Here is a 24,619-nt window from a genome sequence, read left to right on the forward strand (position 1 = left end):
CTGAAATCCAGAATTTGATCTGGATTTCAGATAGATCACCCATGAAATGTCGAAAAAGATGCGGGGTATGATGCTCACAGCACCTGGTATTCCCAAGCGGTCTCCCAATCAGGTACTAACCAGGCCAAACCATGCTTGGCTTCCGAGATAGGACGAGATCGGGCCTTTTCAGGGTGGTATGGCCGTAAGCAGTACTGCTCTTGCAGATGGACACCCATGAAATGTCGAAAAAGATGCGGGGTATGATGCTCACCGCACCTGGTATTCCCAAGCGGTCTCCCAATCAGGTACTAACCAGGCCGACCCATGCTTGGCTGCCGAGATCGGACGAGATCGGGCGAGATCGGGCCTTATCAGGGTGGTATGGCCGTGAGCGGTACTGCACTAGCAGATGGACACCCATGAAATGTCGCAAAAGATGCGGGGTATGATGCTCTCAGCACCTGGTATTCCCAAGCGGTCTCCCAACCAGGTACTAACCAGGCCGAACAATGCTTGACTTCCGAGATCGGACGAGATCGGGCCTTTTCAGGGTGGTACGGCCGTAAGCGGTACTGCTCTTGCAGATGGACACCCATGAAATGTCGAAAAAGATGCGGGGTATGATGCTCACAGCACCTGGTATTCCCAAGCGGTCTCCCAATCAGGTACTAAACAGGCCGAACCATGCTTGGCTGCAGAGATCGGACGAGATAGGGCCTTTTCAGGGTGGTATGGCCGTAAGCGGTACTGCACTAGCAGATGGACACCCATGAAATGTCGAAAAAGATGCGGGGTATGATGCTCACAGCACCTGGTATTCCCAAGCGGTCTCCCAATCAGGTACTAAACAGGCCGAACCATGCTTGGCTTCCAAGATCGGACGAGATCGGGCCTTTTCAGGGTGGTATGGCCGTGAGCGGTACCGCTCCTGCAGATGGACACCCATGAAATGTCGAAAAAGATGCGGGGTATGATGCTCACAGCACCTGGTATTCCCAAGCGGTCTCCCAATCAGGTACTAAACAGGCCGAACCATGCTTGGCTTCGAAGATCGGACGAGATCGGGCCTTTTCAGGGTGGTATGGCCGTGAGCGATACTGCACTTGCAGATGGACACCCATGAAATGTCGAAAAGATGCGGGGTATGATGCTCACAGCACCTGGTATTCCCAAGCGGTCTCCCAATCAGGTACTAAACAGGCCGAACCATGCTTGGCTTCCGAGATCGGACGAGATCGGGCCTTTTCAGGGTGGTATGGCCGTGAGCGGTACTGCACCAGCAGATGGACACCCATGAAATCTCGAAAAAGATGCGGGGTATGATGCTCACAGCACCTGGTATTCCCAAGCGGTCTCCCAATCAGGTACTAAACAGGCCGAACCATGCGTGGCTTCCGAGATCGGACAAGATCGGGCCTTTTCAGGGTGGTATGGCCGTGAGCGGTACTGCACTAGCAGATGGACACCCATGAAATGTCGAAAAAGATGCGGGGTATGATGCTCACAGCACCTGGTATTCCCAAGCGGTCTCCCAATCAGGTACTAACCAGGCCGAACCATGCTTGGCTTCCGAGATCAGAGGAGATCGGGCCTTTTCAGGGTGGTATGGCCGTGAGCGGTACTGCACTAGCAGATGGACACCCATGAAATCTCGAAAAAGATGCGGGGTATGATGCTCACAGCACCTGGTATTCCCAAGCGGTCTCCCAATCAGGTACTAAACAGGCCGAACCATGCGTGGCTTCCGAGATCGGACGAGATCGGGCCTTTTCAGGGTGGTATGGCCGTGAGCGGTACTGCTCTTGCAGATGGACACCCATGAAATGTCGAAAAAGATGCTGGGTATGATGCTTACAGCACCTGGTATTCCCAAGCGGTCTCCCAATCAGGTACTAACCAGGCCGAACCATGCTTGGCTTCCGAGATCGGACGAGATCGGGCCTTTTCAGGGTGGTATGGCCGTGAGCGGTACTGCACTAGCAGATGGACACCCATGAAATGTCGAAAAAGATGCGGGGTATGATGCTCACAGCACCAGGTATTCCCAAGCGGTCTCCCAATCAGGTACTAACCAGGCCGAACCATGCTTGGCTTCCGATATCGGACGAGATCGGGCCTTTTCAGGATGGTATGGCCGTGTGCGGTAATGCACTAGCAGATGGACACCCATGAAATGTCGAAAAAGATGCGGGGTATCATGCTCACAGCACCTGGTATTCCCAAGCGGTCTCCCAATCAGGTACTAACCAGGCCGAACCATGCTTGGCTTCCGAAATCGGACGAGATCGGGCCTTTTCAGGGTGGTATGGCCGTGGGCGGTACTGCACTAGCAGATGGACACCCATGAAATGTCGAAAAAGATGCGGGGTATGATGCTCACAGCACCTGGGATTCCCAAGCGGTCTCCCAATCAGGTACTAACCAGGCCGAACCATGCTTGGCTTCCGAGATCGGACGAGATCGAGCCTTTTCAGGGTGGTATGGCCGTGAGCGGTATCGCTCTTGCAGATGGACACCCATGAAATGTCGTAAAAGATGCGGGGTATGATGCTCACAGCACCTGGTATTCCCAAGCGGTCTCCCAATCAGGTACTAAACAGGCCGAACCATGCTTGGCTGCCGAGATCGGACGAGATCGGGCCTTATCAGGGTTGTATGGCCATGAGCGGTACTGCACTAGCAGATGGACACCCATGAAATGTCGAAAAAGATGCGGGGTATGATGCTCACAGCACCTGGTATTCCCAAGCGGTCTCCCAATCAGGTACTAACCAGGCCGAACCATGCTTGACTGCCGAGATCGGACGAGATCAGGCGAGATCGGGCCTTATCAGGGTGGTATGGCCGTGAGCGGTACTGCTCTTGCAGATGGACACCCATGAAATGTCGAAAAAGATGCGGGGTATGATGCTCACAGCACCTGGTATTCCCAAGCGGTCTCCCAATCAGGTACTAACCAGGCCGAACCATGCTTGGCTGCCGAGATCGGACGAGATCGGACGAGATCGGGCCTTATCAGGGTGGTATGGCCGTGAGCGGTACTGCTCTTGCAGATGGACACCCATGAAATGTCGAAAAAGATGCGGGGTATAATGCTCACAGGACCTGGCATTCCCAAGCGGTCTCCCAATCAGGTACTAACCAGGCCGAACCCTGCTTGGCTTCCGAGATCGGACGAGATCGGGCCTTTTCAGGGTGGTATGGCCGTGAGCGGTACTGTTCTTGCAGATGGACACCCATGAAATGTCGAAAAAGATGCGGGGTATGATGCTCACAGCACCTGGTATTCCCAAGCGGTCTCCCATTCAGGTACTAACCAGGCCGAACCATGCTTGGCTGCCGAGATCGGACGAGATCGGGCGAGATCGGGCCTTATCAGGGTGATATGGCCGTGAGCGGTACTGCTCTTGCAGATGGACACCCATGAAATGTCGAAAAAGATGCGGGGTATGATGCTCACAGCACCTGGTATTCCCAAGCGGTCTCCCAATCACGTACTAAACAGGCCGAACTATGCTTGGCTTCCGAGATCGGACGAGATCGGGCCTTTACAGGGTGATATGGCCTTGAGCAGTACTGCTCTTGCAGATGGACACCCATGAAATGTCGAAAAAGATGCGGGGCATGGTTCTCACAGCACCTGGTATTCCCAAGCAGTCTCCCAATCAGATACTAACCAGGCCGAACCATGCTTGGCTTCCGAGACCGGACGAGATCGAACGAGATCGGGCCTTTTCAGGGTGGTATGGCCGTGAGCGGTACTGCTCTTGCAGATGGACACCCATGAAATGTCGAAAAAGATGCGGGGTATGATGCTCACAGCACCTGGTATTCCGAAGCGGTCTCCCAATCAGGTACTAACCAGGCCGAACCATGCTTGGCTGCCGAGATCGGACGAGATCGGGCCTTATAAGGGTGGTATGGCCGTGAGCGGTACTGCTATTGCAGATGGACACCAATGAAAAGTCGAAAAAGATGCGGGGTATGATGCTCACAGCACCTGGTATTCCCAAGCGGTCTACCAATCAGGCACTAACCAGGCCGAACAATGCTTGGCTGCCGAGATCGGACGAGATCGGGCCTTTTCAGGGTGGTATGGCCGTGAGCGGTACTGCTATTGCAGATGGACACCAATGAAAAGTCGAAAAAGATGCGGGGTATAATGCTCACAGCACCTGGTATTCCCAAGCGGTCTACCAATCAGGTACTAAACAGGCCGAACCATGCTTGGCTTCCAAGATCGGACGAGATCGGGCCTTTTCAGGGTGGTATGGCCGTGAGCGATACTGCTCCTGCAGATGGACACCCATGAAATGTCGAGAAAGATGCGGGGTATGATGCTCACAGCACCTGGTATTCCCAAGCGGTCACCCAATCAGGTACTAACCAGGCCGAACCATGCTTGGCTTCCGAGATCGGATGAGATCGGGCCTTTTCAGGGTGGTATGGCCGTGAGCGGTACTGTACTAGCAGATGGACACCCATGAAATGTCGAAAAAGATGCGGGGTATGATGCTCACAGCACCTGGTATTCCCAAGCGGTCTCCCAATCAGGTACTAACCAGGCCGAACCATGCTTGGCTTCCGAGATCGGACAAGATCGGGCCTTTTCAGGGTGGTATGGCCGTGAGCGGTACTGCTCTTGCAGATGGACACCCATGAAATGTCGAAAAAGATGCGGGGTATGATGCTCACAGCACCTGGTATTCCCAAGCGGTCTCCCAATCAGGTACTAAACAGGCCGAACCATGCTTGGCTGCCGAGATCAGACGAGATCAGGCCTTTTCGGGGTGGTATGGCCGTGAGCGGTACTGCTTTTGCAGATGGACACCCATGAAATGTCGATAAAGATGCGGGGTATGATGCTCACAGCACCTGGTATTCCCAAGCGGTCTCCCAATCAAGTAGTAAACAGGCCGAACCATGCTTGGCTTCCAAGATCGGACGAGATTGGGCCTTTTCAGGGTGGTATGGCCGTGAGTAGTACTGCTCATGCAGATGGACACCCATGAAATGTCGAAAAAAATGCGGGGTATGATGCTCACAGCACCTGGTATTCCCAAGAGGTCTCCCAATCAGGTACTAAACAGGCCGAACCATGCTTGGCTTCCGAGATCGGACGAGATCAGGCCTTTTCAGGGTGGTATGGCCGTGAGCGGTACTGCTCTTGCAGATGGACACCCATGAGCTAAAGTATTAATTCGACCTTCTACACCTGCTACCCAAATCAATTGGGATTTGACATTATTCAAAGTCAGTTGGAATATTCAGGTTATAAAAGAGGGGGGAAAAGGCAGGAATATATACAGCTATGTTTTACTTTTGTGCATTTCAGGCCAAATTGGTATTTGTCTTTGAGTCAGCAATAATAACAAAGGAGTAAAGTCAGCTTGATTGCAGTAAGACTTTTTGCACTCTATACACTCAATTTTCACATGTTGTTTTACTTCTGGACGCTGCAAATGGACTGCACATCTGTTGCATCGTGTGTATATATGTGTATTACCGTACTTTGAATTTTGATTTAAACCTTTACAACCCAACTACCTCAGATCAAGCAATTATAATGTAAAGTAGTAGATGTTTAAAAAAAGCACCAAATGCAAAAAGATAACAAAATAACAATACTAAATAGTCAAATAAGCAACTCCATTATTCTTTTAGAGAAAATATCTCAGCGGGGTCAAGTCATTCAATTCAAATCGACTGGTAATCAGATTCAATTAAAGACTAACTGATTGGGTGCAATGTTGTAGTGGCAGCACAACTAAATGAATTCACTGAATTTAAATGGGATTTGTAAGTGTTTTCACATTTTATACTGTAAAACAAAAAATCACATAGGATTTATGGTTAAACACTGGAGCTACAGAATTTTACCAGAAATTACATTCAATTGGTATAGCACTTCAATAACCACCAATTTATTGGAACACTATTGTAGATTTTTCATTTCACTGAAACTAAAATTATATTGCTCCACCACCACATGCACACACCCCTTTTTTACTGTATAACTCTAGCAACCACAAGTATTTTATTTTTATTTTTTTAAGAAGAAAATGACTGACTATTCTTCTGTCTGTTCAGATATCACTACTTTTACATGATAAGAGAAGTAATTTTTAAAGAAGGCTCAGCAAAATACCCAGCATTCAATAGTACTGGCATGCTGGATCTTGCAAACTACACTCCTCAACTGCACAGAAAAAAAATAGAAAAAAACAGTCATACATTGTCTGCAGTACTTTCCACTCATTCGCTTACACTTTGTACTCCATCCTTTCTACACAAAAAGCATCATCCCGCTGTTACAGAGTAAAGAAGGTTGCACAGAGTCCTTTTCTTGCTGTTCTGTCTCTTTAGAACAGAAGGACACTTTGCGCTTCACAGAATGCAAGTCTACAAGTACTGCTGCTTAGATGTGGTTGAATGTTAGGCCCCTAAGAAATACATGTGAAGCAACAGCAATGCTTTACAAGGTGTCTATTGTTTATATAAATAAACATAAAACAGGTTACGAAAACATGCTGTAAAATCCAAATCATATTTTATCATAGTTTCACATGCTTAAACTAATAGTAATTGTTTAGTATAAATGATCGTCATGTGAAAGACATTGTTTAGTATTCTTTCATTCATTCATTCTCTCAACCGCTTATCCTCACAAGGGTCACGGGGGGTGCTAAGGCCTATCCCAGCTATCTACGGGCACCAGGCGGGGGACAAAAGAATGAACATAATTTAAAGTAATTGCTCTACAGTTGTACTGCATACCGGAGGTCATTTAATTCATTCAGATCAAGAACCTCAAATAACATATCGGCTGGTATTGTTGGAGATGGAAATCCAACTCATTTTATCTCTGAGGGCTAGCTGCGAATGCACTTGCATTATGTCAGTAAAATTCTAGAAATCATAGCGAAAGGGTTATTTTTCAAGAAAATCTGTTCCCGAAAGACCGACAAATTGTCTTTATTTGATGCTCTTGTCAGGAGAGGTTGGATTGCCTTTCCTGGCATGACGTCACGATAACTATCAGCTGTCACTAATTACGTGATTAGATTATTTTTGGCGTCACTGGACAAGGTCCAAGTGGACATGGGGAAGCTGGAGCACCTCTTTGAGTCCAGGGCCAAAGAGATGCCATGGGCCAAGAAAGCGCCAGAGAGCAAAAAGTCCGAGATCCTGGTTCTGGACTCCAAGCGGAGCACCGCCATCAACATCGGGATGACGGTCCTGCCCGCCGTTCACGTCATCAAGAGCGCCATCCTCAACTTTGACGACTTTGCCATCAACAAGGAGGGTGTGGAGAAGATCCTGAGCATGACGCCCACAGAGGAGGAGAAGCAGAAGATCCGCGAGGCTCGCTCGGCCAATCCCGACGTTCCCCTGGGGACGGCCGAGGAATTCCTCTCGGGCCTGGCTTCCGTCAGCGCCTTGACCCCCCGCCTGCAGCTGTGGTCTTTCAAACTCAACTATGAGGCACTCGAGCAGGAGATCGCCGAGCCCCTGTTTGACCTGAAGTTGGGCATGGAGCAGCTGGCCGGCAACCGGACCTTCAAGAAGATCCTGGCCACGCTGCTGGCCGTGGGGAACTTCCTCAACGGGTGTCCTCCTCACCAGAATCTTCAGGCTCCCTCCATGGTGTATCAATTCCTCTGGGCATAGGCATAAGATAACTTGGGCGCTCTCTGGTGGTTGTACGCACCTGGGCATCATGATGAAACGGTAAAGGCTTCCCAGGGCGACGTGCATAGCAGTGGTGGGGCGTACGAGTACGCTGCGGCTCTAACTCTTCTACCAGCTGTGGCTCATCTCTAGAAATGATGTGCCTGAGAGCCCCGCACCACGGTGTGTCCATTACAAAATTCCTAAACGATTCTGAGGGGTTTCTTATACATTCCAAGCAGTCCGGTGTCTTCGAGGTGGATGGTTTGCGTCGCCGAGTGCGTCGGCGCGAGCGTGGGTGGCGCTCCGCTGGGTCCATAATGGTTGGATCGTGCTGTTACGATTTCGCCGCGTAGTGCGACGCGATCGTAGGGTAAGTTGAACCCAGATGCAGAGTCGCCGAAGTAATTGGAAAGGTGAGGCAGATCTGTAGCTCTTGTTGGTTGATTTAATAAACGGGGTAACATAACTTAAACAACTTGGCTTGACCACTCATTACAAACGAACTGAACATGCGGCGTGGCGTCAATGGAAACAGCAATTACTACGAGGATTAACAGGAAACGAAACCAGAACTTAACCAGTCGATCCAACCGCGGTCACAGAAAATCATAATGCTTAAATACCAAAAATAATCTAATCACGTAATTAGTGACAGCTGATAGTTATCGTGACGTCATGCCAGGAAAGGCAATCCAACCACTCCTGACAGCTCTGAGTGATTTTGGATCCTTTGTTTCTCCCCCAAGTAATGAGGACATGTTCTTTTTAAGATAGCTCTCCATCTAAGTCCTACTATAGGTCCAGTCTTGGTAAAAGGTGCATGATGACAACTGATCTATCTGAAATCCAGAATTTGATCTGGATTTCAGATAGATCACCCATGAAATGTCGAAAAAGATGCGGGGTATGATGCTCACAGCACCTGGTATTCCCAAGCGGTCTCCCAATCAGGTACTAACCAGGCCGTACCATGCTTGGCTTCCGAGATCGAACGAGATCGGGCCTTTTCAGGGTGGTATGGCCGTGAGCGGTGCTGCTCCTGCAGATGGACACCCATGAAATGTCGAAAAAGATGCGGGGTATGATGCTCACTGCACCTGGTATTCCCAAGCGGTCTCCCAATCAGGTACTAACCAGGCCAAACCATGCTTGGCTTCCGAGATCGGACGAGATCGGGCCTTTTCAGGGTGGTATGGCCGTGAGCGGTACTGATTTTGCAGATGGACACCCGTGAAATGTCGAAAAAGATGCGGGGTATGCTGCTCACAGCACCTGGTATTCCCAAGCGGTCTCCCAATCAGGTACTAAACAGGCCGAACCATGCTTGGCTTCCGAGATCGGAGGAGATCGGGCCTTTTCAGGGTGGTATGGCCGTGAGCGGTACTGCTCTTGCAGATGGACACCCATGAAATGTCGAAAAAGATGCGGGGTATGATGCTCACAGCACCTGGTATTCCCAAGCGGTCTCCCAATCAGGTACTAACCAGGCCGAACCATGCTTGGCTTCCGAGATCGGACGAGATCGGGCCTTTTCAGGGTGGTATGGCCGTGAACGGTACTGCACTAGCAGATGGACACCCATGAAATGTCGAAAAAGATGCGGGGCATGGTTCTCACAGCACCTGGTATTCCCAAGCGGTCTCCCAATCTGGTACTAAACAAGTCTAACCATGCTTGGCTTCCGAGATCAGGCGAGATCGGGCCTTTTCAGGGTGGTATGGCCGTGAGCGGTACTGCACTAGCAGATGGACACCCATGAAATGTCGAAAAAGATGCGGGGTATGATGCTCACAGCACCTGGTATTCCCAAGCGGTCTCCCAATCAGGTACTAAACAGGCCGAACAATGCTTGGCTTCCGAGATCGGGCAAGATCGGGCCTTTTCAGGGTGGTATGGCCGTGAGCGGTACTGCTCTTGCAGATGGACACCCATGAAATGTCGAAAAAGATGCGGGGTATGATACTCACAGCACCTGGTATTCCCAAGCGGTCTCCCAATCAGGCACTAAACAGGCCGAACCATGCTAGGCTTCCGAGATCGGACGAGATCGGGCCTTTTCAGGGTGGTATGGCCGTGAGCGGTACTGCACTAGCAGATGGACACCCATGAAATGTCGAAAAAGATGCGGGATATGATGCTCACAGCACCTGGTATTCCCAAGCGGTCTCCCAATCAGGTACTATACAGGCCGAACAATGCTTGGCTTCCGAGATCGGACGAGATCGGGCATTTTCAGGGTGGTATGGCCGTGAGCGGTGCTGCTCTTGCAGATGGACACCCATGAAATGTCGAAAAAGATGCGGGGTATGATGCTCACAGCACCTGGTATTCCCAAGCGGTCTCCCAATCAGGTACTAACCAGGCCGAACCATGCTTGGCTGCCGAGATCGGACGAGATCGGGCGAGATCGGGCGAGATCGGGCCTTATCAGGGTGGTATGGCCGTGAGCAGTACTGCACTAGCAGATGGACACCCATGAAATGTCGAAAAAGATGCGGGGTATGATGCTCACAGCACCTGGTATTCCCAAGCGGTCTCACAATCAGGTACTAACCAGGCCGAACTATGTTTGGCTTCCGAGATCGGGCCTTTTCAGGGTGGTATGGCCCTGAGCAGTACTGCACTAGCAGATGGACACCCATGAAATGTCGAAAAAGATGCGGGGTATGATGCTCACAGCACCTGGTATTCCCAAGCGGTCTCCTAATCAGGTACTAACCAGGCCGGACCATGCTTGGCCTCCGAGATCGGTCGAGATCGGGCCTTTTCAGGGTGGTATGGCCGTGAGCAGTACTGCACTAGCAGATGGACACCCATGAAATGTCGAAAAAGATGCGGGGTATGATGCTCACAGCACCTGGTATTCCCAAGCGGTCTCCCAATCAGGTACTAACCAGGCCGAACCATGCTTGGCTGCCGAGATCGGACGAGATCGGACGAGATCGGGCCTTATCAGGGTGGTATGGCCGTGAGCGGTACTGCTCTTGCAGATGGACACCCATGAAATGTCGAAAAAGATGCGGGGTATGATGCTCACAGCACCTGGTATTCCCAAGCGGTCTCCCAATCAGGTACTAACCAGGCCGAACCATGCTTGGCTGCCGAGATCGGACGAGATCGGACGAGATCGGGCCTTTTCAGGGTGGTATGGCCGTGAGCGGTACTGCACCAGCAGATGGACACCCATGAAATGTCGAAAAAGATGCGGGGTATGATGCTCACAGCACCTGGTATTCCCAAGCGGTCTCCCAATCAGGTACTAAACAGGCCGAACCATGCTTGGCTTCCGAGATCAGACGAGATCGGGCCTTTTCAGGGTGGTATGGCCGTGAGCGGCACTGCTTTTGCAGATGGACACCCATTTAATGTCGAAAAAGATGCGGGGTATGATGCTCACAGCACCTGGTATTCCCAAGCGGTCTCCCAATCAGGTACTAAACAGGCCGAACCATGCTTGGCTTCCGAGATCGGACGAGATCGGGCGAGATCGGGCCTTATCAGGGTGATATGGCCGTGAGCGGTACTGCTCTTGCAGATGGACACCCATGAAATGTCGAAAAAGATGCGGGGTATGATGCTCACAGCACCTGGTATTCCCAAGCGGTCTCCCAATCAGGTACTAAACAGGCCGAACCATGCTTGGCTTCCGAGATCGGACGAGATCGGGCCTTTTCAGGGTGGTATGGCCGTGAGCGGTACTGCTTTTACAGATGGACACCCATGAAATGTCGAAAAAGATGCGGGGTATGATGCTCACAGCACCTGGTATTCCCAAGCGGTCTCCCAATCAGGTACTAACCAGGCCGAACCATGCTTAGCTTTCGAGATCGGACGAGATCGGGCCTTTTCAGGGTGGTATGGCCGTGAGCGGTACTTTTTTTGCAGATGGACACCCATGAAATGTCGGAAAAGATGCGGGGCATGGTTCTCACAGCACCTGGTATTCCCAAGCGGTCTCCCAATCAGGTACTAAACAGGCCGAACGATGCTTGGCTTCCGAGATCGGACGAGATCGTGCCTTTTCAGGGTGGTATGGCCGTGAGCGGTACTGCACTAGCAGATGGACACCCATGAAATGTCGAAAAAGATGCGGGGCAAGATGCTCACAGCACCTGGTATTCCCAAGCGGTCTCCCAATCAGGTACTAACCAGGCCGAACCATGCTTGGCTTCCAAGATCGCACGAGATCGGGCCTTTTCAGGGTGGTATGGCCGTGAGCGGTACTGCACTAGCAGATGGACACTGTCAGGTTCATTAATAATTACCTTCGTCCGTAATTATCAATAACTGCAGGAAGACATCTTATTCAATTATTGACATTTAATTAAATAGAAATGGATACAACAGATAAAAGCCTCCGGAGGGGAGCGTTACAGCAAGTGTCACCTTACAACTTCCGAACGTCTTCCCGAATAGACGTTTTCGTCCCATTCTTATGGTCACAAGTTACAGAGTTGTTGATCATTCCATCACGTATGAGTAAAAACAACATCTGGGACTACAATAACAATCAAAGTATTTTACTAATAACAAAAACAGGGACTAGACCTAACAACATGTAGATTAGAGTAATTATACAACCTCCTTGACCTAAGAATCATATAATATAATCATAATCATATAATCGTTACATACAGAAAAACCCGAAGTGTACGGTTACATAACGATCACAATATTCTTGTTATTGTCCGAATAGCCCTGTCCTCGTCACCAAGGGCCCACCAAATCTCAAGGACCCAGATTGGGTGGATTGTTTGTATAACCATCCTGGAACAGGCTGTCCAGGTTAAAGATGACTTGGTGTGACCTCAACACTTTTGAAAAACAGAAAGAGAATGATTTAACAAAGTAATGAATTAATACAGAGAAAAGAAAGAGAATGATTTAATAAAGAAATGAATTAATATAACTATTATAATAGTAAAACAGAACAAACCCAACAGACACCCATGAAATGTCGAAAAAGATGCGGGGTATGATGCTCACAGCACCTGGTATTCCCAAGCGGTCTCCCAATCAGGTACTAAACAGGCCGAACTATGCTTGGCTTCCGAGATCGGACGAGATCGGGCCTTTTCAGGGTGGTATGGCCATGAGCGGTACTGCACTAGCAGATGGACACCCATGAAATGTCGAAAAAGATGCGGGGTATGATGCTCACTGCACCTGGTATTCCCAAGCGGTCTCCCAATCTGGTACTAAACAAGTCTATCCATGCTTGGCTTCCGAGATCGGGCGAGATCGGGCCTTTTCAGGGTGGTATGGCCGTGAGCGGTACTGCTTTTGCAGATGGACACCCATGAAATGTCGAAAAAGATGCGGGGTATGATGCTCACAGCACCTGGTATTCCCAAGCGGTCTCCCAACCAGGTACTAACCAGGCCCAACCATGCTTGGCTTCCAAGATCGGACGAGATCGGGCCTTTTCAGGGTGGTATGGCCGTGAGCGGTACTGCACTAGCAGATGGACACCCATGAAATGTCGAAAAAGATGCGGGGTATGATGCTCACAGCACCTGGTATTCCCAAGCGGTCTCCCAATCAGGTACTAACCAGGCCGAACCATGCTTGGCTTCCGAGATCGGACGAGATCAGGCCTTTTCAGGGTGGTATGGCCGTGAGCGGTACTGCTCTTGCAGATGGACACCCATGAGCTAAAGTATTAATTCGACCTTCTACACCTGCTACCCAAATCAATTGGGATTTGACATTGTTCAAAGTCAGTTGGAATATTCAGGTTATAAAAGAGGGGGGAAAAGGCAGGAATATATACAGCTATGTTTTACTTTTGTGCATTTCAGGCCAAATTGGTATTTGTCTTTGAGTCAGCAATAATAACAAAGGAGTAAAGTCAGCTTGATTGCAGTAAGACTTTTTGCACTCTATACACTCAATTTTCACATGTTGTTTTACTTCTGGACGCTGCAAATGGACTGCACATCTGTTGCATCGTGTGTATATATGTGTATTACCGTACTTTGAAGTTTGATTTAAACCTTTACAACCCAACTGCCTCAGATCAAGCAATTATAATGTAAAGTAGTAGATGTTTAAAAAAAGCACCAAATGCAAAAAGATAACAAAATAACAATACTAAATAGTCAAATAAGCAACTCCATTATTCTTTTAGAGAAAATATCTCAGCGGGGTCAAGTCATTCAATTCAAATCGACTGGTAATCAGATTCAATTAAAGACTAACCGATTGGGTGCAATGTTGTAGTGGCAGCACAACTAAATGAATTCACTGAATTTAAATGGGATTTATAAGTGTTTTCACATTTTATACTGTAAAACAAAAAATCACATAGGATTTATGGTTAAACACTGGAGCTACAGAATTTTACCAGAAATTACATTCAATTGGTATAGCACTTCAATAACCACCAATTTATTGGAACACTATTGTAGATTTTTCATTTCACTGAAACTAAAATTATATTGCTCCACCACCACATGCACACACCCCTTTTTTACTGTATAACTCTAGCAACCACAAGTATTTTATTTTTATTTTTTTAAGAAGAAAATGACTGACTATTCTTCTGTCTGTTCAGATATCACTACTTTTACATGATAAGAGAAGTAATTTTTAAAGAAGGCTCAGCAAAATACCCAGCATTCAATAGTACTGGCATGCTGGATCTTGCAAACTACACTCCTCAACTGCACGGAAAAAAAATAGAAAAAAACAGTCATACATTGTCTGCAGTACTTTCCACTCATTCGCTTACACTTTGTACTCCATCCTTTCTACACAAAAAGCATCATCCCGCTGTTACAGAGTAAAGAAGGTTGCACAGAGTCCTTTTCTTGCTGTTCTGTCTCTTTAGAACAGAAGGACACTTTGCGCTTCACAGAATGCAAGTCTACAAGTACTGCTGCTTAGATGTGGTTGAATGTTAGGCCCCTAAGAAATACATGTGAAGCAACAGCAATGCTTTACAAGGTGTCTATTGTTTATATAAATAAACATAAAACAGGTTACGAAAACATGCTGTAAAATCCAAATCATATTTTATCATAGTTTCACATGCTTAAACTAATAGTAATTGTTTAGTATAAATGATCGTCATGTGAAAGACATTGTTTAGTATTCTTTCATTCATTCATTCTCTCAACCGCTTATCCTCACAAGGGTCACGGGGGGTGCTAAGGCCTATCCCAGCTATCTACGGGCACCAGGCGGGGGACAAAAGAATGAACATAATTTAAAGTAATTGCTCTACAGTTGTACTGCATACCGGAGGTCATTTAATTCATTCAGATCAAGAACCTCAAATAACATATCGGCTGGTATTGTTGGAGATGGAAATCCAACTCATTTTATCTCTGAGGGCTAGCTGCGAATGCACTTGCATTATGTCAGTAAAATTCTAGAAATCATAGCGAAAGGGTTATTTTTCAAGAAAATCTGTTCCCGAAAGACCGACAAATTGTCTTTATTTGATGCTCTTGTCAGGAGTGGTTGGATTGCCTTTCCTGGCATGACGTCACGATAACTATCAGCTGTCACTAATTACGTGATTAGATTATTTTTGGCGTCACTGGACAAGGTCCAAGTGGACATGGGGAAGCTGGAGCACCTCTTTGAGTCCAGGGCCAAAGAGACGCCATGGGCCAAGAAAGCGCCAGAGAGCAAAAAGTCCGAGATCCTGGTTCTGGACTCCAAGCGGAGCACCGCCATCAACATCGGGATGACGGTCCTGCCCGCCGTTCACGTCATCAAGAGCGCCATCCTCAACTTTGACGACTTTGCCATCAACAAGGAGGGTGTGGAGAAGATCCTGAGCATGACGCCCACAGAGGAGGAGAAGCAGAAGATCCGCGAGGCTCGCTCGGCCAATCCCGACGTTCCCCTGGGGACGGCCGAGGAATTCCTCTCGGGCCTGGCTTCCGTCAGCGCCTTGACCCCCCGCCTGCAGCTGTGGTCTTTCAAACTCAACTATGAGGCACTCGAGCAGGAGATCGCCGAGCCCCTGTTTGACCTGAAGTTGGGCATGGAGCAGCTGGCCGGCAACCGGACCTTCAAGAAGATCCTGGCCACGCTGCTGGCCGTGGGGAACTTCCTCAACGGGTGTCCTCCTCACCAGAATCTTCAGGCTCCCTCCATGGTGAATCAATTCCTCTGGGCATAGGCATAAGATAACTTGGGCGCTCTCTGGTGGTTGTACGCACCTGGGCATCATGATGAAACGGTAAAGGCTTCCCAGGGCGACGTGCATAGCAGTGGTGGGGCGTATGAGTACGCTGCGGCTCTAACTCTTCTACCAGCTGTGGCTCATCTCTAGAAATGATGTGCCTGAGAGCCCCGCACCACGGTGTGTCCATTACAAAATTCCTAAACGATTCTGAGGGGTTTCTTATACATTCCAAGCAGTCCGGTGTCTTCGAGGTGGATGGTTTGCGTCGCCGAGTGCGTCGGCGCGAGCGTGGGTGGCGCTCCGCTGGGTCCATAATGGTTGGATCGTGCTGTTACGATTTCGCCGCGTAGTGCGACGCGATCGTAGGGTAAGTTGAACCCAGATGCAGAGTCGCCGAAGTAATTGGAAAGGTGAGGCAGATCTGTAGCTCTTGTTGGTTGATTTAATAAACGGGGTAACATAACTTAAACAACTTGGCTTGACCACTCATTACAAACGAACTGAACATGCGGCGTGGCGTCAATGGAAACAGCAATTACTACGAGGATTAACAGGAAACGAAACCAGAACTTAACCAGTCGATCCAACCGCGTCCACAGAAAATCATAATGCTTAAATACCAAAAATAATCTAATCACGTAATTAGTGACAGCTGATAGTTATCGTGACGTCATGCCAGGAAAGGCAATCCAACCACTCCTGACAGCTCTGAGTGATTTTGGATCCTTTGTTTCTCCCCCAAGTAATGAGGACATGTTCTTTTTAAGATAGCTCTCCATCTAAGTCCTACTATAGGTCCAGTCTTGGTAAAAGGTGCATGATGACAACTGATCTATCTGAAATCCAGAATTTGATCTGGATTTCAGATAGATCACCCATGAAATGTCGAAAAAGATGCGGGGTATGATGCTCACAGCACCTGGTATTCCCAAGCGGTCTCCCAATCAGGTACGATCCAGGCCGAACCTTGCTTGGCTTCTGAGATCGGACGAGATCGGGCCTTTTCAGGGTGGTATGGCCGTGAGCGGTACTGCTCTTGCAGATGGACACCCATGAAATGTCGAAAAAGATGCGGGGTATGATGCTCACAGCACCTGGTATTCCGAAGCGGTCTCCCAATCAGGTACTAAACAGGCCGAACCATGCTTGGCTGCCGAGATCGGACGAGATCGGGCCTTTTCAGGGTGGTATGGCCGTGAGCGGTACTGCACTAGCAGATGGACACCCATGAAATGTCGAAAAAGATGCGGGGTATGATGCTCACAGCACCTGGTATTTCCAAGCGGTCTCCCAATCAGGTACTAACCAGTCCGAACCATGCCTGGCTTCCGAGATAGGACGAGATCGGGCCTTTTCAGGGTGGTATGGCCGTGAGCGGTACTGCACTAGCAGATGGACACCCATGAAATGTCGAAAAAGATGCGGAGTATGATGCTCACAGCACCTGGTATTCCCAAGCGGTCTCCCAATCAGGTACTAACCAGGCCGAACCATGCTTGGCTGCCAAGATCGGGCGAGATCTGGCCTTTTCAGGGTGGTATGGCCGTGAGCGGTACTGCTCATGCAGATGGACACCCATTAAATGTCGAAAAAGATGCGGGGTATGATGCTCACAGCACCTGGTATTTCCAAGCGGTCTCCCAATCAGGTACTAACCAGGCCGAACCATGCTTGGCTTCCGAGATCGGACAATCGGGCCTTTTCAGGGTGGTATGGCCGTGAGCGGTACTGCACCACCAGATGGACACCCATGAAATGTCGAAAAAGATGCGGGGTATGATGCTCACAGCACCTGATATCCCCAAGCGGTTTCCCAATCAGCTACTAACCAGGCCGAACCATGCTTGGCTTCCGAAATCGGACGAGATCGGGCCTTTTCAGGGTGGTATGGCCGTGAGCGGTGCTGCACTAGCAGATGGACACCCATGAAATGTCGAAAAAGATGAGGGGTATGATGCTCACAGCACCTGGTATTCCCAAGCGGTCTCCCAATCAGGTACTAACCAGGCTGAACCATGCTTGGCTTCCGAGATCGGACGAGATCGGGCTTTTTCAGGGTGGTATGGCCGTGAGCGGTACTGCTCTTGCAGATGGACACCCATGAAATGTCGAAAAAGATGCGGGGTATGATGCTCACAGCACCTGGTATTCCCAAGCGGTCTCCCAATCAGGTACTAAACAGGCCGAACCATGCTTGGCTGCCGAGATCGGACGAGATCGGGCCTTTTCAGGGTGGTATGGCCGTGAGCGGTACTGCACTAGCAGATGGACACCCGTGAAATGTCGAAAAAGATGCGGGGTATGATGCTCACAGCACCTGGTATTCCCAAGCGGTCTCCCAACCAGGTACTAACCAGGCTGAACCATGCTTGACTTCCGAGATCGAACGAGATCGGGCCTTTTCAGGGTGGTATGGCCGTGAGCGTTACTGCTTTTGCAGATGGACACCCATGAGATGTCGAAAAAGATGCAGGGTATGATGCTCACAGTACCTGGTATTCCCAAGCGGTCTCCCAATCAGGTACTAACCAGGCCGAACCATGCTTGGCTTCCGAGTTCGGACGAGATCGGGCCTTTTCAGGGTGGTAAGGCCGTGAGCGGTATTGTCTTTGCAGATGGACACCCATGAAATGTCGAAAAAGATGCGGGGTATGATGCTCACAGCACCTGGTATTCCCAAGCGGTCTCCCAATCAGGTACTAACCAGGCCGAAACATGCTTGGCTTCCGAGATCGGGCGAGATCGGGCCTTTTCAGGGTGGTATGGCCGTGAGCGGTACTGCTTTTGCAGATGGACACCCATGAAATGTCGAAAAAGATGCGGGGTATGATGCTCACAGCACGTGGTATTCCCAAGCGGTCTCCCAATCAGGTACTAACCAGGCCGAACAATGCTTGGCTGCCGAGATCGGACGAGATCGGACGAGATCGGGCCTTTTCAGGGTGGTATGGCTGTGAGCGGTACTGCACTAGCAGATGGACACCCATGAAATGTCGAAAAAGATGCGGGGTATGATGCTCACAGCACCTGGTATCCCCAAGCGGTCTCCCAATCAGGTACTAACCAGGTCGAACAATGCTTGGCTTCCTAGATCGGACGAGATCGGACGAGATCAGGCCTTTTCAGGGTGGTATGGCCGTGAGCGGTACTGCACTAGCAGATGGACACCCATGAAATGTCGAAAAAGATGCGGGGTATGATGCTCACAGCACCTGGTATTCCCAAGCGGTCTCCCAATTAGGTACTAACCAGGCCGATCCATGTTTGGCTTCCGAGATCGGACGAGATCGGACGAGATCGGGCCTTTTCAGGGTGGTATGGCCGTGAGCGGTACTGCACTAGCAGATGGACACCCATGAAATGTCGAAAAAGATGCGGGGTATGATGCTCACAGCACCTGGTATTCCCAAGCGGTCTCCCAATCAGGTACTAACCAGGCCGAACCATGCTTGGCTTCCTAGATCGGGCGAGATCGGGCCTTTTCAGGGTGGTATGGCCATGAGCAGTACTGCTTTTGCAGATGGACACCCATGAAATGTCGAAAAAGATGCGGGGAATGATGCTCACAGCACCTGGTATTCCCAAGTGGTCTCCCAATCAGGTACTTACCAGGCCGAACCATGCTTGCCTTCCGAAATCGGAGGAGATTGGGCCTTTTCAGGGTGGTATGGCCGTGAGCGGTACTACTCTTGCAGATGGACACCCATGAAATGTCGAAAAAGATGCGGGGCAAGATGCTCACAGCACCTGGTATTCCCAAGCGGTCTCCCAATCAGGTACTAAACAGGCGGAACCCTGCTTGGCTTCCGAGATCGGACGAGATCGGGCCTTTTCAGGGTGGTATGGCCGTGAGCGGTACTGCACTAGCAGATGGACACCCATGAAATGTCGAAAAAGATGCGGGGTATGATGTTCACAGCACCTGGTATTCCCAAGCGGTCTCCCAATCAGGTACTAACCAGGCCAAACCATGCTTGGCTGCCGAGATCGGACGAGATCGGGCGAGATCGGGCCTTATCAGGGTGGTATGGCCGTGAGCGGTACTGCTTTGCAGATGGACACCCATGAAATGTCGAAAAAGATGCGGGGTATGATGCTCACAGCACCTGGTATTCCCAAGCGGTCTCCCAATCAGGTACTAAACAGGCCGAACCATGCTTGGCTTCCGAGATCGGGCGAGATCGGGCCTTTTCAGGGTGGTATGGCCGTGAGCGATACTGCTTTTGCAGATGGACACCCATGAAATGTCGAAAAAGATGCGGGGTATGATGCTCACAGCACCTGGTATTCCCAAGCGGTCTCCCAATCAGGTACTAAACAGGCCGAACCATGCTTGGCTTCCAAGTTCGGACGAGATCGGGCCTTTTCAGGGTGGTATGGCCGTGAGCGGTACCGCTCTTGCAGATGGACACCCATGAAATGTCGAAAAAGATGCGGGGTATGATGCTCACAGCACCTGGTATTCCCAAGCGGTCTCCCAATCAGGTACTAAACAGGCCGAACCATGCTTGGCTGCCGAGACAGGACGAGATCGGGCCTTTTCAGGGTGGTATGGCCGTGAGCGGTACTGCACTAGCAGATGGACACCCATGAAATGTCGAAAAAGATGCGGGGTATGATGCTCACAGCACCTGGTATTCCCAAGCGGTCTCCTAACCAGGTACTAACCAGGCCGAACCATGCTTGGCGTCCCAGATCGAACGAGATCAGGCCTTTTCAGGGTGGTATGGCCGTGAGCAGTACTGCTCTTGCAGATGGACACCCATGAAATGTCGAAAAAGATGCAGGGTATGATGCTCACAGCACCTGGTATTCCCAAGCGGTCTCCCAATCAGGTACTAAACAGGCCGAACCATGCTTGGCTGCCGAGATCGGACCAGATCGGGCCTTTTCAGGGTGGTATGGCCGTGAGCGGTACTGCACTAGCAGATGGACACCCATGAAATGTCGAAAAAGATGCGGGGTATGATGCACACAGCACCTGGTATTCCCAAGCGGTCTCCCAACCAGGTACTAACCAGGCCGAACCATGCTTGACTTCCGAGATCGGATGAGATCGGGCCTTTTCAGGGTGGTACGGCCGTGAGCGGTACTGCTCTTGCAGATGGACACCCATGAAATGTCGAAAAAGATGCGGGGTATGATGCTCACAGCACCTGGTATTCCCAAGCGGTCTCCCAATCAGGTACTAACCAGGCCGAACCATGCTTGGCTTCCGAGATCGGGCGAGATCGGGCCTTTTCAGGGTGGTATGGCCGTGAGCGATACTGCTCTTGCAGATGGACACCCATGAAATGTCGAAAAAGATGCGGGGTATGATGCTCACAGCACCTGGTATTCCCAAACGGTCTCCCAATCAGGTACTAAACAGGCCGAACCATGCTTGGCTTCCAAGATCGGACGAGATCGGGCCTTTTCAGGGTGGTATGGCCATTAGCGGTCCCGCTCTTGCAGATGGACACCCATGAAATGTCGAAAAAGATGCGGGGTATGATGCTCACAGCACCTGGTATTCCCAAGCGGTCTCCCAATCAGGTACTAAACAGGCCGAACCATGCTTGGCTGCCGAGACAGGACGAGATCGGGCCTTTTCAGGGTGGTATGGACGTGAGCGGTACTGCACTAGCAGATGGACACCCATGAAATGTCGAAAAAGATGCGGGGTATGATGCTCACAGCACCTGGTATTCCCAAGCGGTCTCCCAACCAGGTACTAACCAGGCCGAACCATGCTTGGCTTCCCAGATCGAACGAGATCGGGCCTTTTCAGGGTGGTATGGCCGTGAGCGGTACTGCTTTTGCAGATGGACACCCATGAAATGTCGAAAAAGATGCGGGGTATGATGCTCACAGCACCTGGTATTCCCAATCGGTCTCCCAATCAGGTACGAACCAGGCCGATCCATGCTTGGCTTCCGAGATCGGGCGAGATCGGGCCTTTTCAGGGTGGTATGGCCGTGAGCGGTAGTGCTCTTGCAGATGGACACCCATGAAATGTCGAAAAAGATGCGGGGTATGATGCTCACAGCACCTGGTATTCCCAAGCGGTCTCCCAATCAGGTACTAAACAGGCCGAACCATGCTTGGCTTCCAAGATCGGACGAGATCGGGCCTTTTCAGGGTGGTATGGCCGTAAGCGGTACCACTTTTGCAGATGGACACCCATGAAATGTCGAAAAAGATGCGGGATATGATGCTCACAGCATCTGGTATTCCCAAGCGGTCTCCCAATCAGGTACTAACCAGGCCAAACCATGCTTGACTGCCGAGATTGGACGAGATCAGGCGAGATCGGGCCTTATCAGGGTGGTATGGCCGTGAGCGGTACTGCTCTTGCAGATGGACACCCATGAAATGTCGAAAAAGATGCGGGGTATGATGCTCACAGCACCTGGTATTCCCAAGCGGTCTCCCAATCAGGTCCTAACCAGGCCGAACGATGCTTGGCTTCCGAGATCGGACGAGATCGGGCCTTTTCAGGGTGGTATGGCCGTGAGCGGTACTGCTCTTGCAGATGGACACCCATGAAATGTCGAAAAAGATGCGGGGTATGACGCTCACAGCACCTGGTATTCCCAAGCGGTCTCCCAATCAGGTACTAACCAGGCCGAACAATGCTTGGCTGCCGAGATCGGACGAGATCGGGCCTTTTCAGGGTGGTATGGCCGTGAGCGGTACTGCTCTTGCAGATGGACACCCATGAAATGTCGAAAAAGATGCGGGGTATGATGCTCACAGCACCTGGTATTCCCAAGCGGTCTCCCAATCAGGTACTAACCAGGCCGAACCATACTTGGCTTCCGAGTTCGGACGAGAATCGGGCTTTTTCAGGGTGGTATGGCCGTGAACGATACTGCTCTCGCAGATGGACACCCATGAAATGTCGAAAAAGATGCGGGGTATGACGCACACAGCACCTGGTATTCCCAAGCGGTCTCCCAATCAGGTACTAACCAGGCTGAACCATGCTTGGCTTCCGAGATCGGACGAGATCGGGCCTTTTCAGGGTGGTATGGCCGTGAGCGGTACTGCTCTCGCAGATGGACACCCATGAAATGTCGAAAAAGATGCGGGGTATGATGCTCACAGCACCTGGTATTCCCAAGCGGTCTCCCAACCAGGTACTAACCAGGCCGAATCATGCTTGGCTTCCGAGATCGGACGAGATCGGGCCTTTTCAGGGTGGTATGGCCGTGAGCGGTACTGCTCTTGCAGATGGACACCCATGAAATGTCGAAAAAGATGCAGGGTATGATGCTCACAGCACCTAGTATTCCCAAGCGGTCTCCCAATCAGGTACTAACCAGGCCGAACCATGCTTGGCTTCCGAGATCGGGCCTTTTCAGGGTGGTATGGCCGTGAGCGGTATTGCTTTGCAGATGGACACCCATGAAATGTCGAAAAAGATGCGGGGTATGATGCTCACAGCACCTGGTATTCCCAAGCGGTCTCCCAATCAGGTACTAAACAGGCCGAACCATGCTTGGCTTCCAAGATCGGACGAGATCGGGCCTTTTCAGGGTGGTATGGCCATGAGCGGTACCGCTCTTGCAGATGGACACCCATGAAATGTCGAAAAAGATGCGGGGTATGATGCTCACAGCACCTGGTATTCCCAAGCGGTCTCCCAATCAGGTACTAAACAGGCCGAACCATGCTTGGCTGCCGAGACAGGACGAGATCGGGCCTTTTCAGGGTGGTTTTGCCGTGAGCGGTACTGCACTAGCAGATGGACACCCATGAAATGTCGAAAAAGATGCGGGGTATGATGCTCACAGCACCTGGTATTCCCAAGCGGTCTCCCAACCAGGTACTAACCAGGCCGAACCACGCTTGGCTTCCGAGATCGGACGAGATCGGGCCTTTTCAGGGTGGTATGGCCGTGAGCGGTACTGCTCTTGCAGATGGACACCCATGAAATGTCGAAAAAGATGCGGGGTATGATGCTCACAGCACCTGGTATTCCCAAGCGGTCTCCCAATCAGGTACTAACCAGGCCGAACCATGCTTGGCTGCCGAGATCGGACGAGATCGGACGAGATCGGGCCTTATCAGGGTGGTATGGCCGTGAGCGGTACTGCTCTTGCAGATGGACACCCATGAAATGTCGAAAAAGATGCGGGGTATGATGCTCACAGGACCTGGCATTCCCAAGCGGTCTCCCAATCAGGTACTAACCAGGCCGAACCATGCTTGGCTGCTGAGATCGGACGAGATCGGGCGAGATCGGGCCTTATCAGGGTGGTATGGCCGTGAGCGGTACTGCTCTTGCAGATGGACACCCATGAAATGTCGAAAAAGATGCGGGGTATGATGCTCACAGCACCTGGTATTCCCAAGCGGTCTCCCAATCAGGTACTAACCAGGCTGAACCATGCTTAGCTGCCGAGATCGGACGAGATCGGGCCTTATCAGGGTGGTATGGCCGTGAGCGGTACACTGCTTGCAGATGGACACCCATGAAATGTCGAAAAAGATGCGGGGTATGATGCTCACAGCACCTGGTATTCCCAAGCGGTCTCCCAATCAGGTACTAACCAGGCCGAACCATGCTTGGCTGCCGAGACCGGACGAGATCGGGCGAGATCGGGCCTTATCAGGGTGGTATGGCCGTGAGCGGTACTGCTCTTGCAGATGGACACCCATGAAATGTCGAAAAAGATGCGGGGTATGATGCTCACAGCACCTGGTATTCCCAAGCGGTCTCCCAATCAGGTACTAACCAGGCCGAACCATGCTTGGCTGCCGAGATCGGACGAGATCGGGCCTTTTCAGGGTGGTATGGCCGTGAGCGGTACTGCACTAGCAGATGGACACCCA

At 50.5% G+C, this 24,619-nt stretch overlaps 2 non-coding genes and 90 pseudogenes across 2 annotated transcripts; all 92 read right to left on the reverse strand.

Annotated features, from left to right (window-relative positions):
* Positions 1–71: 71 nt before the first annotated feature.
* Positions 72–190, reverse strand: LOC144191194 (5S ribosomal RNA; annotated as a pseudogene).
* Positions 191–246: 56 nt separating this feature from the next.
* LOC144186361 (5S ribosomal RNA) lies at positions 247–375 on the reverse strand (annotated as a pseudogene).
* A 56-nt stretch (positions 376–431) lies between these two features.
* On the reverse strand, positions 432–550 carry LOC144182257 (5S ribosomal RNA; annotated as a pseudogene).
* A 56-nt stretch (positions 551–606) lies between these two features.
* On the reverse strand, positions 607–725 carry LOC144186152 (5S ribosomal RNA; annotated as a pseudogene).
* Positions 726–781: 56 nt separating this feature from the next.
* On the reverse strand, positions 782–900 carry LOC144189972 (5S ribosomal RNA; annotated as a pseudogene).
* Positions 901–956: 56 nt separating this feature from the next.
* On the reverse strand, positions 957–1,075 carry LOC144183023 (5S ribosomal RNA; annotated as a pseudogene).
* A 55-nt stretch (positions 1,076–1,130) lies between these two features.
* On the reverse strand, positions 1,131–1,249 carry LOC144187713 (5S ribosomal RNA; annotated as a pseudogene).
* Positions 1,250–1,305: 56 nt separating this feature from the next.
* On the reverse strand, positions 1,306–1,424 carry LOC144183287 (5S ribosomal RNA; annotated as a pseudogene).
* Positions 1,425–1,480: 56 nt separating this feature from the next.
* Positions 1,481–1,599, reverse strand: LOC144188066 (5S ribosomal RNA; annotated as a pseudogene).
* Positions 1,600–1,655: 56 nt separating this feature from the next.
* On the reverse strand, positions 1,656–1,774 carry LOC144191074 (5S ribosomal RNA; annotated as a pseudogene).
* Positions 1,775–1,830: 56 nt separating this feature from the next.
* LOC144188109 (5S ribosomal RNA) lies at positions 1,831–1,949 on the reverse strand (annotated as a pseudogene).
* Positions 1,950–2,005: 56 nt separating this feature from the next.
* On the reverse strand, positions 2,006–2,124 carry LOC144182199 (5S ribosomal RNA; annotated as a pseudogene).
* Positions 2,125–2,180: 56 nt separating this feature from the next.
* Positions 2,181–2,299, reverse strand: LOC144190663 (5S ribosomal RNA; annotated as a pseudogene).
* A 56-nt stretch (positions 2,300–2,355) lies between these two features.
* LOC144188050 (5S ribosomal RNA) lies at positions 2,356–2,474 on the reverse strand (annotated as a pseudogene).
* A 56-nt stretch (positions 2,475–2,530) lies between these two features.
* Positions 2,531–2,649, reverse strand: LOC144190227 (5S ribosomal RNA; annotated as a pseudogene).
* Positions 2,650–2,705: 56 nt separating this feature from the next.
* On the reverse strand, positions 2,706–2,834 carry LOC144183358 (5S ribosomal RNA; annotated as a pseudogene).
* Positions 2,835–2,890: 56 nt separating this feature from the next.
* On the reverse strand, positions 2,891–3,019 carry LOC144183936 (5S ribosomal RNA; annotated as a pseudogene).
* Positions 3,020–3,075: 56 nt separating this feature from the next.
* Positions 3,076–3,194, reverse strand: LOC144188056 (5S ribosomal RNA; annotated as a pseudogene).
* Positions 3,195–3,250: 56 nt separating this feature from the next.
* LOC144183606 (5S ribosomal RNA) lies at positions 3,251–3,379 on the reverse strand (annotated as a pseudogene).
* Positions 3,380–3,435: 56 nt separating this feature from the next.
* Positions 3,436–3,554, reverse strand: LOC144186757 (5S ribosomal RNA; annotated as a pseudogene).
* A 241-nt stretch (positions 3,555–3,795) lies between these two features.
* Positions 3,796–3,914, reverse strand: LOC144191549 (5S ribosomal RNA; annotated as a pseudogene).
* A 56-nt stretch (positions 3,915–3,970) lies between these two features.
* On the reverse strand, positions 3,971–4,089 carry LOC144184567 (5S ribosomal RNA; annotated as a pseudogene).
* A 56-nt stretch (positions 4,090–4,145) lies between these two features.
* On the reverse strand, positions 4,146–4,264 carry LOC144191836 (5S ribosomal RNA; annotated as a pseudogene).
* Positions 4,265–4,320: 56 nt separating this feature from the next.
* LOC144187652 (5S ribosomal RNA) lies at positions 4,321–4,439 on the reverse strand. The gene has a single exon (XR_013324883.1). It is a non-coding gene; the product is annotated as a 5S ribosomal RNA (ribosomal RNA).
* Positions 4,440–4,495: 56 nt separating this feature from the next.
* Positions 4,496–4,614, reverse strand: LOC144188635 (5S ribosomal RNA; annotated as a pseudogene).
* Positions 4,615–4,670: 56 nt separating this feature from the next.
* Positions 4,671–4,789, reverse strand: LOC144182582 (5S ribosomal RNA; annotated as a pseudogene).
* A 56-nt stretch (positions 4,790–4,845) lies between these two features.
* On the reverse strand, positions 4,846–4,964 carry LOC144182988 (5S ribosomal RNA; annotated as a pseudogene).
* Positions 4,965–5,020: 56 nt separating this feature from the next.
* LOC144189074 (5S ribosomal RNA) lies at positions 5,021–5,139 on the reverse strand (annotated as a pseudogene).
* Positions 5,140–8,566: 3,427 nt separating this feature from the next.
* Positions 8,567–8,685, reverse strand: LOC144183971 (5S ribosomal RNA; annotated as a pseudogene).
* Positions 8,686–8,741: 56 nt separating this feature from the next.
* LOC144188235 (5S ribosomal RNA) lies at positions 8,742–8,860 on the reverse strand (annotated as a pseudogene).
* A 56-nt stretch (positions 8,861–8,916) lies between these two features.
* Positions 8,917–9,035, reverse strand: LOC144189315 (5S ribosomal RNA; annotated as a pseudogene).
* Positions 9,036–9,091: 56 nt separating this feature from the next.
* On the reverse strand, positions 9,092–9,210 carry LOC144185325 (5S ribosomal RNA; annotated as a pseudogene).
* Positions 9,211–9,266: 56 nt separating this feature from the next.
* LOC144183987 (5S ribosomal RNA) lies at positions 9,267–9,385 on the reverse strand (annotated as a pseudogene).
* Positions 9,386–9,441: 56 nt separating this feature from the next.
* On the reverse strand, positions 9,442–9,560 carry LOC144185069 (5S ribosomal RNA; annotated as a pseudogene).
* A 56-nt stretch (positions 9,561–9,616) lies between these two features.
* LOC144184838 (5S ribosomal RNA) lies at positions 9,617–9,735 on the reverse strand (annotated as a pseudogene).
* A 56-nt stretch (positions 9,736–9,791) lies between these two features.
* LOC144188620 (5S ribosomal RNA) lies at positions 9,792–9,910 on the reverse strand (annotated as a pseudogene).
* Positions 9,911–9,966: 56 nt separating this feature from the next.
* Positions 9,967–10,105, reverse strand: LOC144185334 (5S ribosomal RNA; annotated as a pseudogene).
* Positions 10,106–10,326: 221 nt separating this feature from the next.
* Positions 10,327–10,445, reverse strand: LOC144183965 (5S ribosomal RNA; annotated as a pseudogene).
* A 56-nt stretch (positions 10,446–10,501) lies between these two features.
* Positions 10,502–10,630, reverse strand: LOC144183938 (5S ribosomal RNA; annotated as a pseudogene).
* A 56-nt stretch (positions 10,631–10,686) lies between these two features.
* On the reverse strand, positions 10,687–10,815 carry LOC144182955 (5S ribosomal RNA; annotated as a pseudogene).
* Positions 10,816–10,871: 56 nt separating this feature from the next.
* On the reverse strand, positions 10,872–10,990 carry LOC144188165 (5S ribosomal RNA; annotated as a pseudogene).
* A 56-nt stretch (positions 10,991–11,046) lies between these two features.
* LOC144184949 (5S ribosomal RNA) lies at positions 11,047–11,175 on the reverse strand (annotated as a pseudogene).
* A 56-nt stretch (positions 11,176–11,231) lies between these two features.
* LOC144187714 (5S ribosomal RNA) lies at positions 11,232–11,350 on the reverse strand (annotated as a pseudogene).
* A 56-nt stretch (positions 11,351–11,406) lies between these two features.
* Positions 11,407–11,525, reverse strand: LOC144182347 (5S ribosomal RNA; annotated as a pseudogene).
* A 56-nt stretch (positions 11,526–11,581) lies between these two features.
* Positions 11,582–11,700, reverse strand: LOC144185384 (5S ribosomal RNA; annotated as a pseudogene).
* Positions 11,701–11,756: 56 nt separating this feature from the next.
* LOC144190105 (5S ribosomal RNA) lies at positions 11,757–11,875 on the reverse strand (annotated as a pseudogene).
* A 760-nt stretch (positions 11,876–12,635) lies between these two features.
* On the reverse strand, positions 12,636–12,754 carry LOC144191201 (5S ribosomal RNA; annotated as a pseudogene).
* A 56-nt stretch (positions 12,755–12,810) lies between these two features.
* On the reverse strand, positions 12,811–12,929 carry LOC144184832 (5S ribosomal RNA; annotated as a pseudogene).
* A 56-nt stretch (positions 12,930–12,985) lies between these two features.
* Positions 12,986–13,104, reverse strand: LOC144185863 (5S ribosomal RNA). Its single transcript, XR_013324813.1, has one exon. It is a non-coding gene; the product is annotated as a 5S ribosomal RNA (ribosomal RNA).
* A 56-nt stretch (positions 13,105–13,160) lies between these two features.
* LOC144187830 (5S ribosomal RNA) lies at positions 13,161–13,279 on the reverse strand (annotated as a pseudogene).
* A 3,427-nt stretch (positions 13,280–16,706) lies between these two features.
* LOC144191210 (5S ribosomal RNA) lies at positions 16,707–16,825 on the reverse strand (annotated as a pseudogene).
* Positions 16,826–16,881: 56 nt separating this feature from the next.
* Positions 16,882–17,000, reverse strand: LOC144190899 (5S ribosomal RNA; annotated as a pseudogene).
* Positions 17,001–17,231: 231 nt separating this feature from the next.
* LOC144184431 (5S ribosomal RNA) lies at positions 17,232–17,350 on the reverse strand (annotated as a pseudogene).
* A 56-nt stretch (positions 17,351–17,406) lies between these two features.
* Positions 17,407–17,523, reverse strand: LOC144185763 (5S ribosomal RNA; annotated as a pseudogene).
* Positions 17,524–17,579: 56 nt separating this feature from the next.
* LOC144185339 (5S ribosomal RNA) lies at positions 17,580–17,698 on the reverse strand (annotated as a pseudogene).
* A 56-nt stretch (positions 17,699–17,754) lies between these two features.
* LOC144188350 (5S ribosomal RNA) lies at positions 17,755–17,873 on the reverse strand (annotated as a pseudogene).
* A 56-nt stretch (positions 17,874–17,929) lies between these two features.
* LOC144188907 (5S ribosomal RNA) lies at positions 17,930–18,048 on the reverse strand (annotated as a pseudogene).
* Positions 18,049–18,104: 56 nt separating this feature from the next.
* Positions 18,105–18,223, reverse strand: LOC144187905 (5S ribosomal RNA; annotated as a pseudogene).
* Positions 18,224–18,279: 56 nt separating this feature from the next.
* Positions 18,280–18,398, reverse strand: LOC144189100 (5S ribosomal RNA; annotated as a pseudogene).
* A 56-nt stretch (positions 18,399–18,454) lies between these two features.
* Positions 18,455–18,573, reverse strand: LOC144191633 (5S ribosomal RNA; annotated as a pseudogene).
* Positions 18,574–18,629: 56 nt separating this feature from the next.
* Positions 18,630–18,758, reverse strand: LOC144187180 (5S ribosomal RNA; annotated as a pseudogene).
* A 241-nt stretch (positions 18,759–18,999) lies between these two features.
* LOC144184675 (5S ribosomal RNA) lies at positions 19,000–19,128 on the reverse strand (annotated as a pseudogene).
* A 56-nt stretch (positions 19,129–19,184) lies between these two features.
* LOC144183374 (5S ribosomal RNA) lies at positions 19,185–19,303 on the reverse strand (annotated as a pseudogene).
* Positions 19,304–19,359: 56 nt separating this feature from the next.
* On the reverse strand, positions 19,360–19,478 carry LOC144184858 (5S ribosomal RNA; annotated as a pseudogene).
* A 56-nt stretch (positions 19,479–19,534) lies between these two features.
* LOC144189366 (5S ribosomal RNA) lies at positions 19,535–19,653 on the reverse strand (annotated as a pseudogene).
* A 56-nt stretch (positions 19,654–19,709) lies between these two features.
* LOC144184294 (5S ribosomal RNA) lies at positions 19,710–19,838 on the reverse strand (annotated as a pseudogene).
* A 55-nt stretch (positions 19,839–19,893) lies between these two features.
* On the reverse strand, positions 19,894–20,012 carry LOC144190162 (5S ribosomal RNA; annotated as a pseudogene).
* Positions 20,013–20,068: 56 nt separating this feature from the next.
* Positions 20,069–20,187, reverse strand: LOC144189202 (5S ribosomal RNA; annotated as a pseudogene).
* A 56-nt stretch (positions 20,188–20,243) lies between these two features.
* LOC144184686 (5S ribosomal RNA) lies at positions 20,244–20,362 on the reverse strand (annotated as a pseudogene).
* A 56-nt stretch (positions 20,363–20,418) lies between these two features.
* Positions 20,419–20,537, reverse strand: LOC144185781 (5S ribosomal RNA; annotated as a pseudogene).
* A 56-nt stretch (positions 20,538–20,593) lies between these two features.
* Positions 20,594–20,712, reverse strand: LOC144191856 (5S ribosomal RNA; annotated as a pseudogene).
* A 56-nt stretch (positions 20,713–20,768) lies between these two features.
* Positions 20,769–20,887, reverse strand: LOC144184612 (5S ribosomal RNA; annotated as a pseudogene).
* Positions 20,888–20,943: 56 nt separating this feature from the next.
* LOC144188519 (5S ribosomal RNA) lies at positions 20,944–21,062 on the reverse strand (annotated as a pseudogene).
* A 56-nt stretch (positions 21,063–21,118) lies between these two features.
* LOC144183397 (5S ribosomal RNA) lies at positions 21,119–21,237 on the reverse strand (annotated as a pseudogene).
* Positions 21,238–21,293: 56 nt separating this feature from the next.
* LOC144186627 (5S ribosomal RNA) lies at positions 21,294–21,412 on the reverse strand (annotated as a pseudogene).
* A 56-nt stretch (positions 21,413–21,468) lies between these two features.
* On the reverse strand, positions 21,469–21,587 carry LOC144190369 (5S ribosomal RNA; annotated as a pseudogene).
* A 56-nt stretch (positions 21,588–21,643) lies between these two features.
* Positions 21,644–21,762, reverse strand: LOC144183013 (5S ribosomal RNA; annotated as a pseudogene).
* A 56-nt stretch (positions 21,763–21,818) lies between these two features.
* LOC144190749 (5S ribosomal RNA) lies at positions 21,819–21,937 on the reverse strand (annotated as a pseudogene).
* A 56-nt stretch (positions 21,938–21,993) lies between these two features.
* Positions 21,994–22,122, reverse strand: LOC144187129 (5S ribosomal RNA; annotated as a pseudogene).
* A 56-nt stretch (positions 22,123–22,178) lies between these two features.
* LOC144183337 (5S ribosomal RNA) lies at positions 22,179–22,297 on the reverse strand (annotated as a pseudogene).
* Positions 22,298–22,353: 56 nt separating this feature from the next.
* LOC144190424 (5S ribosomal RNA) lies at positions 22,354–22,472 on the reverse strand (annotated as a pseudogene).
* A 56-nt stretch (positions 22,473–22,528) lies between these two features.
* Positions 22,529–22,648, reverse strand: LOC144191458 (5S ribosomal RNA; annotated as a pseudogene).
* A 56-nt stretch (positions 22,649–22,704) lies between these two features.
* LOC144191615 (5S ribosomal RNA) lies at positions 22,705–22,823 on the reverse strand (annotated as a pseudogene).
* Positions 22,824–22,879: 56 nt separating this feature from the next.
* Positions 22,880–22,998, reverse strand: LOC144187432 (5S ribosomal RNA; annotated as a pseudogene).
* A 56-nt stretch (positions 22,999–23,054) lies between these two features.
* On the reverse strand, positions 23,055–23,163 carry LOC144186889 (5S ribosomal RNA; annotated as a pseudogene).
* A 55-nt stretch (positions 23,164–23,218) lies between these two features.
* On the reverse strand, positions 23,219–23,337 carry LOC144190954 (5S ribosomal RNA; annotated as a pseudogene).
* A 56-nt stretch (positions 23,338–23,393) lies between these two features.
* LOC144186734 (5S ribosomal RNA) lies at positions 23,394–23,512 on the reverse strand (annotated as a pseudogene).
* Positions 23,513–23,568: 56 nt separating this feature from the next.
* LOC144188803 (5S ribosomal RNA) lies at positions 23,569–23,687 on the reverse strand (annotated as a pseudogene).
* Positions 23,688–23,743: 56 nt separating this feature from the next.
* On the reverse strand, positions 23,744–23,872 carry LOC144183939 (5S ribosomal RNA; annotated as a pseudogene).
* A 241-nt stretch (positions 23,873–24,113) lies between these two features.
* LOC144189723 (5S ribosomal RNA) lies at positions 24,114–24,232 on the reverse strand (annotated as a pseudogene).
* Positions 24,233–24,288: 56 nt separating this feature from the next.
* On the reverse strand, positions 24,289–24,417 carry LOC144184564 (5S ribosomal RNA; annotated as a pseudogene).
* Positions 24,418–24,473: 56 nt separating this feature from the next.
* On the reverse strand, positions 24,474–24,592 carry LOC144186888 (5S ribosomal RNA; annotated as a pseudogene).
* Positions 24,593–24,619: the final 27 nt, after the last annotated feature.

Source organism: Stigmatopora nigra, unplaced genomic scaffold (assembly GCF_051989575.1).
Source record: "Stigmatopora nigra isolate UIUO_SnigA unplaced genomic scaffold, RoL_Snig_1.1 HiC_scaffold_24, whole genome shotgun sequence".
Taxonomy (NCBI): domain Eukaryota; kingdom Metazoa; phylum Chordata; class Actinopteri; order Syngnathiformes; family Syngnathidae; genus Stigmatopora; species Stigmatopora nigra.